Source organism: Megalopta genalis, chromosome 3 (genome assembly GCF_051020955.1).
Source record: "Megalopta genalis isolate 19385.01 chromosome 3, iyMegGena1_principal, whole genome shotgun sequence".
Taxonomy (NCBI): Eukaryota; Metazoa; Arthropoda; class Insecta; order Hymenoptera; family Halictidae; genus Megalopta; species Megalopta genalis.
Genome location: NC_135015.1, coordinates 24,434,071 through 24,444,070, shown reverse-complemented (window position 1 = coordinate 24,444,070; position 10,000 = coordinate 24,434,071).

Below are 10,000 nucleotides of genomic sequence, written 5' to 3'. Positions count from 1 at the left end.
CTTCTTTTTCTATCGATTCGTTTTATTGTAATCCATTGCAATATATTCTTTTTATTATCTAATCCTAACCTCTTTTATTTTCTCTTGTTCTAGTTTTATCTTATTTTATTCAATATTAACTCTTTTCTTTTTCTATCGATTCGTTTTATTGTAATCCATTGCAATATATCCTTTTTATTATCTAACCCTAACCTATTTTATTTTCTCTTGTTCTAATTTTATTTCATTTTATTATATATTAACTCTTTTCTTTTTCTATTCATTCTTTTTACTGTAATCTATTGCAGAATATTCTTTATTATTATATAACCCTAACCTATTTCATTTTCTCTTGTTATTTTATTATTATATATTATATTCTTTTATTATCATTTATTATTATATCTTATTTTGTTATATATTAACTCTCTTCTTCTTCTAGCCATTATCTCTATCGTAATCTATCGTTGCAAATTCTTTATATCACATAACCCTAACCCCTATTTTATGTTCTCTTATCCTAATTTTCTTTTATTTTATTATATATTTTCTATTTTCTTTTTCTATCCGTTGCAATCGATTGTAATATCTGTTTTATTCGTATCATCTTTTTCTTATAAGAGAAACAAAGTGATGCAGTAATTAAACTGCGAATTTTGTACATTTATGAGAGAAATGGTATAGGATAAAATGCAAATCATTTTAAAGATACAATTCTACCGTAATCAATTCGGTGGAATTGTTGCAACTACAATTGAATGTCCATTAAACTCCTACGATTTGGAATAATTGCACGCACGGGTATTATTTTGCGCAAAAACCTGCGGTCCGGCGAAGACCATGTTGTTATCTAGTTTTCGGGGTGTTTCCAAATATGGGGGGGGAGGAGCGAACTTTATGGATTACGGTGCCCGGTGGACCGAACATTTTCTGCTAAAGATTACACACCGAACTCGACGGAGCCACCTCCTATACCTTCGACGCGTTTCGCGTGTACACGGCTCAAAGTGTTCCCGAAAGTCCTGGAAACTTTGAACATACCGAAAACAATTTGAGTCTCGCGAGAGAATCCTAATCTAAACACGTTTTAGGGTAACTTTGGAAAATTACTTTACTGCGAAGCCGCGGAACTTCGTCTCGTTGAATCTCGGTGGATGACTGTCTCTATCTGTTTACGGTAACTGCTCCCTAATTGACGCTCAGAATGTTCGATTTTATGGGACTTTATTGTTATTATTTATTCTTATTTATGTTATTACATTACAGTATTTATATTATTAATATTATTATTTATTATTATTTTAGTTGCATATTATATATTATTATCTAGCATTCCTTTACAAATTCAGTAAACAAATGCATAAATATATAAATAAATTGCTGTGCCTATTGGAAACTATTTCGCACATTTTATGTTAAGTATTTATTTTTACATTGCTAGACAGATCTGGGCAATAAACGAATCGACGACTAAAGTAGCAATTTAAATAAATGTAAAAAAGTATTTAATCAATACGTATTTATTACTATATATATATATGTTAATTATATATATAATTAACAATATATATCATAAAATATGTTATAAGTATTATTAAGTATATTATTATATAGTATATAGTAATATAATATAGTATATAATAATATAATATAATACAATATAGTAATATAATAACAATATTATTATATAGTATATTATATTAGTATATGTATGTACAATAAGTATAATATAATAAGTAGTAATAAGTGTAATATAATAAGTATAATATATATAAAATATAATACGATAAATATAGAAAATATAATAAAGCGATAAGCACGGTAACGAAAATTTATTGCAAAAATCCAGTAGCGCTTCAACGAGAGTACTCTCTTAAATCTGTTAAAAAAGATGGACGCTCCTCGACGTTGGGAACACGACGATAATAATTTCAATCTTCTCGGCGTGTCGGAAAATGTCGCCGCCAACGATAACGCCTCTTATTGTCCTTCGCGACTATTCATTTACAGTAATCCACACCCACGGAGTGTCATCGATTCAATGCCCAGAAATCAGTGTTGTCGACGCAAGCAGCTCCGACACGGCGCGACACGACGCTTATCGATCTCGATTAAGTCCATCTCGAAATCGGGAAATTAGCAGCCGCTATTAATCCGGCAACTCGGTTATTAATTAACTCAGCGTTTCGTCAGATACCACGGTTATACCGTGCACAATTCCAGCATTGATTCGATGCCTCGTAACTCTTGAAACTTCCTCTGCATAATTGCGGCAGGCCTTTAAATTAATTTCGACGGTATGTAGCGTCAGGATTTTCTTTAATTCGCGTCGAATACATTTTTAAATCAACGTTCGCTGATCGTTTATATTTTTTTTCTTTCGAAATCGACGAATAAATATTGAAGTTTTCGATACACTATCGAATATCGTCTTGGAGAATTGTAGTTTAAATTATAACGATTGCGAAGGTAATAAATTTAAATTAAATAAATATGGAATATGTGATATTAATATAAATAAGTATGGAATGTACAATGTAAATATAAATAAATATGAAATATATAATAGAGATAGAAATAAATATGTAACATATAATATAAATACAAATAAATATGGAATATATAATAGAAATAGAAATAAATATATAATAGATAACATATTATATATATATATAAATAAATACTAAATATATAATAAAATAACCTGAACCCCAACTGATAAAATTCAGCACAAATTCGATGATACAACAAATTCGCTGACATTTCTACGAACATCTTAGATTATTTATTATTATATATATATATAATTATTTATTATTATATATTAGGTTATTTCCACCAGATTTACAGCGGTCAAAATTGTTTGCTATTTTTAGCAGCGATATGTTCGCAACACGGACACAATTCGGTGGATTTTAGGAAAGTTCGAGCCTTTCGCTTCCCCTGAATAATATTCGCCGGCATGTTGCGAGCCTTCGTATCGCTTCGAAATTCCACGTAAGTCCGCTCGCAATAATTGATCGGTCCTTTGAGCGGGGTCAAAGCGTCGTAGGGACAACGCTCGGTATTGCTTATAAATTCCACGTAAGTCCGCCGGTAATAATTGATCGATCCTTTGAGCCTTCTCCCTGCGAAAGGGAAAGGAAAAGCGACCGAGCGGGCCGGTCGCAGCCGCGTCGGCTCGATCCCGAGTACTTCCGGTTCCGACTGAAATTCCGCAAAGCTTATTCCCGTTGTCTTTCCTTTAATAAAGCCGTCTCTCGTCGCCTCGCTCGCCGTGAAACGCAACCCGAAGAAGAAAGGAGATTTCTTCCGCAACGCCAACGCGCGCCGGACACTTGTTGCTTTAAAAACCGGTATTATCTGCTTAAACGGACCGAGGGCATTAAGTCTCCTTGATTCGAAGAATTTATTCGAAACGTTGTTCGGACAAAATTTTCATTTTTGATGCATTAGACTTGATAATATTAATATTCTTAGGCGTATATTCGAATCGTTAGTTGAATAAATTTGTATTCGAAAGATTAGTCGAATTAAATTGAATTCGGGAGATTAGTCGAGTACAATTGAATTCGGAACATTAGTCGAATAAAATTGTATTCGAAAGGTTAATCGATTAAAATTGAATTCGAAACGTTAATCGAATACAATTGAATTCGAGAAATCAGTCGAATAAAATTGAATTCGAAAGATCAGTCGAATACAATTGAATTCGAGAAATCAGTCGAATAAAATTGAATTCGAGATATCAGTCGAATAAAATTGAATTCGAAACATTAATCGAATACAATTGAATTCGAAACATTAATCGAATAAAATTGAATTCGAAACATTAATCAATTAAAATTGAATCCGAAAGATTAGTCGAATAAAATTGAATTCGAAACATTGATTCGAAATGTTATTTCGCAGTAATAATCGAGGAACATATTTTTAACGCGATCGAAAGCAAATAATCTGACAAATAATATCAATTTCCGATATCGTTTCATTAACCTTTCACTATTTTGTTCAAATTAGCTAAACGATAACAGCAGCATCCGTTGAACGTGATTGTCCGTATCCGTACGAAACCGACCGGCGAGCTCGTTATGCTAATTACTCCTACGTGCATTTTTTCCCGGATTAATTTGCGACAACAGAATTGGGTCGTTTCGTATCGCATCCGATAATCGAATAACTCGGTTTTCGCACGGAGGAGGATCCACTTAACAATATTTGTTCCGAAACGTTCGCATGAAGGAACCCTGTTTGTTTTATAAATGTTAATGCACTTCGTTCCAACGAAAACAGGAAAAGAAAGAACAGAACGAACAGAGCATTTATAAAATTTCTCTCGCTTCACCGATTTAAATAAAAACGAGCTTCGAGCTTCCATTTTACCAGCTTAAAGCCGTTGGTTGGTATTTGCTCCATTTTGTTGTTTCTGCGAGAGGAACGACTTGCGTTACTACATACTTTCCAGCGATATTATTTATTCTCACTTTTACAATCGCTTCGTTACGGAGTTAATTACGTATCGTTTTCCCCCCGCTTTAATTAATATCTTTCGTTTCGCGGTTCTTTTGTTCCCTTTACGTCAGGTCGGTCGATTCCATAATTTCGCGGTTTAAATTCGGTTTGAAGCTCTCTCTCTCTCTCTCTCTCTCTCTCTCTCTCTCTCTCTCGTAATTAGAGAGAAAACAGACGAAATGGAAACACTACGTGTAAATACAGCGTTCGGAAATTCGAATGTTCCGCTTATCGGGCCCGCCGCAATCAAACGAATCAATCGACGTTTCCCCTAACCGATCGCTATGGTGTATTTGTGACATTACGGTCATCCAAACTCCATTGTGATATTTCTATTTTTAGCAGTTTCGAGCATCGTCGACGATGCCACAACTGCCATAATCCCAAGACTATTACTAGCAATCGACTCCACAATTTCACGATCTTTAAGTCATTTTTTATAGTCTTCAGTATCTTCGATATGTTTGAAAAATTATACAGCATTCGCACTATGCAATTAATAACATTTGTTTCTCAATGCGTCAAAATACCATAAATAGTAATATTATTTTCAATGCTTACCATAATTCTCACCCCGTTAACCTACCATAAATAATAATAACATTTGTTTTTCAATGCTTAACATAATTCTGACTACGTCAAAGCACCAATAAATAAATAAATAAATAAATAAATAAATAAATAAATATATAAATAAATAAATAAATAAATAAATAAATAAATAAATAAATAAATAAGCAGGCACGTTTCTCGAGTCCACTGAATAATAAAAATATTTTATTTCACGAGTAATTTTTCTCAGTTTTTGTTTACTAATCTTTGTCCAAGCTAAAAATATGATAAACAAGTGAACGGTGGGAGGAGGGGGAGGGGTAGATTTCGGACAGGCCGAGCGAGAGAAACAATTTCGGCCAGGTAAATCGGGCGGCGAACAGCCGACCGTGCGACACCTCCGCGGGTCAATTAATTCGTCTATGGAACTCTGCGCTCGTGTATCGTCGGAACAGTGCGGGCCATTCGATTTCCCGCGTGGGGCACCAGAAATCATTTTGTTTCCGATAGAACGAACGGGCCGACCCATACCGGCGCAATCGCTTTCTCTCTCTCTCTCTCCAGCCGATCTAATTTGAAAGCAATACAAGCGGTCGGCGAGCGCCGCTCAAAAATTCCCGCCGTTCATCGTCGGGTTAATTAAATTTCGCCGTAGTCCACGCCCGGTCTCGCCGAGCCGCCAATTAACGGATCCGAGGTCCGTTTCCGCGATTTACCTTTCACACACACATACACACACTCACGACGCGCAACGGTGCTGCACCACGAGCATAAGATGAACAGACGCGCGTTGATAAAATTCTGTGCGCTGTGCAAGCGCTTAAATATGTTAATATGTATATAAATATTATTTAGTAAATAACGACAAACCTGGTACACTAATAAAGCTACATATATGGAGATACAAACGTATATGACATAAAAAGTGTGCAAGTGTCCTCTTTCTTGATAGAGTTCTTTTTTTTTTACTGCATTTACGAGTTTTATGCGATTAGGGGTGGGTTCGTAATTAATAATAATGTATTTTAGCGCTATTTTCGGATAAAACAATGGAGCTACGCTGTCAGTCTCATGTTTTCGGAAAATGAATTCCACTAGTCTCAGTAACTGGTCCAAAATTTTGCTAACCACCTAGGGGGACCAGTTACGGAGACTAGTGGGATTCATTTCCGGACATGTCCCAAAAATCCGGAATAATTAAATAATATAATAATACTAATAAAATAATGATTTATAAAAGGAAGATAGACTAAGGTTCCCCCAAAATTTTCTTCTTCGAATTGTCTTATTCTTCTATTTTTCATATTCTCGAACAAAATAATTCTGAAACGATAAATGGAAGGGCATTTATGTTCTGGTTAATTAATAACAAACTGTTCATTTTAGCGATTTTTTCAATACTATGACTATGGACCAGTTACTGAGACTAGTGGAAATCATTTTCGGGACAGATGACAAAAATCCGGAAAATCCATCCTACTAGTCTCAGTAACTGGTCCACCTAGGCCGATAGCAAAATTTGGGACCAGTTACTGAAACTAGTAGGATTGATTTCCGGACAGATCCCAAAAATCCGGGAAATGAATTCTACTAGTCTCAGTAAAACTGGTCCAAAATTTTGCTGTCAATCTAAGGGGGGTCAGTTACTGAGACTAGTAGAATTCATTTCCCGGATTTTTGGGAGTTTGAAGGGATGTCATAAGGCATGTTGATCTAAGACTAAAATCAAGTTTTTTTTAAGTTTTAGTTTTCGGTGAACATGCCTTAGGAGATCCCTTGAAACTCCCAAAAGTCCGGAAAATGAATCCTACTAGTCTCAGTAACTGGTCCCTCTAGGTCAACAGCAAAATTTTGGACCAATTACTGAGACTAGTAGAATTCATTTTCCGAAAAAATGAGAGTGAGACTGTAAGTCGATTTTTTATGAAAGCACTGATCACTTTATGGAACAAAATCGCTGAAACGAACAGTATATTAAATAACATAAAATAAATATGCCTTTCGAATCAGCGTTCACAACGTTTTCATTAAACATATAAAAAAAAGTATGAGATTCATTTTTAACAGCAGTAATATCCACACTCGGGCTTCGTCGAGCAAACGATTGTGCAATTTGCCGCAGATTGTGCCAAAAAAATCCTGGAAATCGTCGAACACGATTTGAGAGAGATCGAGAGTGATTTCGATGCCGCGAACGCCACCTAAATAATTCGTCGTCGTCGGTCCGGGGAATCGATAACAATTTAATAATAATTTGGAAAAAAAAGAGAGAAGAAGCCGCGGAGAACGAGTGGCACAGGTGAGCACAGGGACGCCGAGGGGTGAGCTCGGTGACGTTTACAGCCCTCCTACTCTCTCGAACCTGCTCCCGACATCCTTGATAAGCGTGCGACCGGCGTGTAACGGCATTACGATTCCCATAAAACGCCCACCGGGCTGTAATGACGCGAACAAGGGCCTCGAGACTGCGCTTCTTTAACCTGAAAAATTGTCTTCGCCCGGAGCGCGCAGTGTAGGAAGTGTCCGGGGGCTGCGACGATGACGCTTTCAACGCTGCGGCAACCCTTTTAAGCCGCTTTTTACGACGAACGATCGTAAGTGCAGCCTCGGTGCCTTATCGACGATCCAACGGATCCACGAAAGCTTCGAAGCTCTCCGCGGATTAACATTTTCCGAATTGTTTAAGAAACTCGGACGTTCCTTTTTTCTTTGCTTTTTATTTTTTTATCTAAGGAGAACCGCCGCTCTGTTGGAAATACGTTCGCGCGAAAGCGTCGCCAAGGAAACGAGATTTGAAGAAGAAAAGCGGAATCTGTTTGCGTAAGTTGATCTAATCTAATTAAAAATCTATTCTAATTAATTCTTAACACGTTGAATGCCACGGGGGTCACCGGTGACCGGCGCGCCTAAATTGATAGAAATATATATAATTTAAAAGAAATGTCAATATCTAAAATTTTGTATTATTACCATCGTTGATTCAAACAGTGACCCCTGTCGCAATTAACACGTCAAACATGGTTATACACTGTAACTTATCTATTGCAGATAATATTTCAACGTTATATGTATCGCATAAAAGAAAATTCATCGTGGCGCCACGGACAATTTCTGTAAAACCGGCGTGGCATTCAAAAAAAAGTGTTAAAAAAAAGTCTGTTCTAACTAATTCTTCAAGAAAATCTATTCTAACAGATTCTTGAAAATATCTATTCTAACGAATTCTTTAAAAAAGATCCATACTATAGACCATTATTACAGAAACCTGTTCTAATTAATTCTTGGAAGCGATCTATCCTAATTCAAGGCTGCAGTAAAAATGCTGTGCGTTAAAAAAAGAAATTGCGGTCACACTAATAAGAAGAAACAAAATACGATAACCGGCGTAAGGTCGTGCACGTTCACCTTTATAGAAAGATTTCCTGTAGTCTGACCCTTACATTTTCGCGGGCTTACTAATTACTTTCCCGGACATTTTATTAGCCGTTCACGTCGCAATTAGTTCGCCTGAAACATTTTATAACGTCGACGTTTTCACGCGAACTTTCCCCGATCTTTATTCGCCGCCGCCACGTCATGGGACCGGGTCCCTTCTCAATTAACAAAAAAAAAACAAACAAAAAAACGAAAAGAAAGAAAAAACACACACACGCGCGCGCGCGCGCCGTGACTCGGCTCGTTACATTCGCCGGGCGAGGATAATTAATCCGGCCATCGCGCGGATTAAAATAAACTGACACGCGTGTTGCACGGCAATGATTCGCGCGAAAGTGATTTCCGCGCGATATGCACGGTTACACGCGTCTCGCGGAATAAATTATCCACGGTCGAGCTGAATTTTCAACTGTCGCCGATAAATTCGTGATTAATCGTAATCGTTCGCCGCGGGAATCTGCTGCGGATTAACCGATAAGTTCGATCGGGCACGGCCGAGTGCTTCGATTCGATTCGATTCGATTCTTTTTTCGCATTTGGATATTCTAATATAACGAACAATTATTGTTCTACGCCCGGTTGTGCTAAATTATTTACTTTTTAGCTACAGCGATGCTAAGTTTTCATTGTTATTTCGATAAAAGCAGCGGCGAGAAAAATCGTTCAAAGTTTCCCGAATCGTTTCGCACTTTTTAGCGAAACCAGTGCTCCGTTTGTCAGCTTTTGTACGCGGTGCAGACAAAAAATCTCCGGGAAAATTGCACAAAGCGTTGCAAAAGTAGAGAAAAAGTAGAGACTTCGATGGTTCGAAACGAGTCCAGTTTCGCCGTTCTTCCATTCTCTTTCGCGAAATTAGAGCAGCTCGAACATTACATCGCCGCTAGAGATACGAATTAGGTTTCTGTCTTTGAAAGTTTGTTAAAAGGATCGAAAGCTCTCGGTGCATACGCGGGTCCGTCCCGTTGCACCGTGAGTGCATCGGCGGAAATAGAAAAACCTCGGGGTTCTCTTTACAGTCTAATTGTTGTGTGTTTGTAAAGCGGTCGCGGACGAACAAAGGAAAAGAACGAAACGGTTCGGAATACCGTTGTCCGGTGGACACTTGAACTAGTATTTTTCCGTGAAACTAGGGACGTGGGTGTTATTGTGGGGGTGGAAGATATATAGCCGACTCCTCGAGAGACAATCCGAAGGATCGCTAAAGCGTTTTTTGCTATTCACTGCAATTCCTCCGCGGACTAATGGTGACGATAGTGTTCCGATATCTGCCGATAAAATGCCCACACACTCTCTTTATACCTAATGGCTCCCTATCGTACGCTTCGTCAACGAATTCCAGCAGTGTAAAAGTACCGAGCAATTAACGCTAATTTTTCCGTTCACCATTATCCAGATTGCGATTACTCATTTAGGAGTTATTCGCTCAATATTGCTTATTCAATATTATTTGTTCAATATTATTCGTTCTATGTTGTTTGTTCAATATTATTTATTCTATATTATTTATTCGATATTACCTATA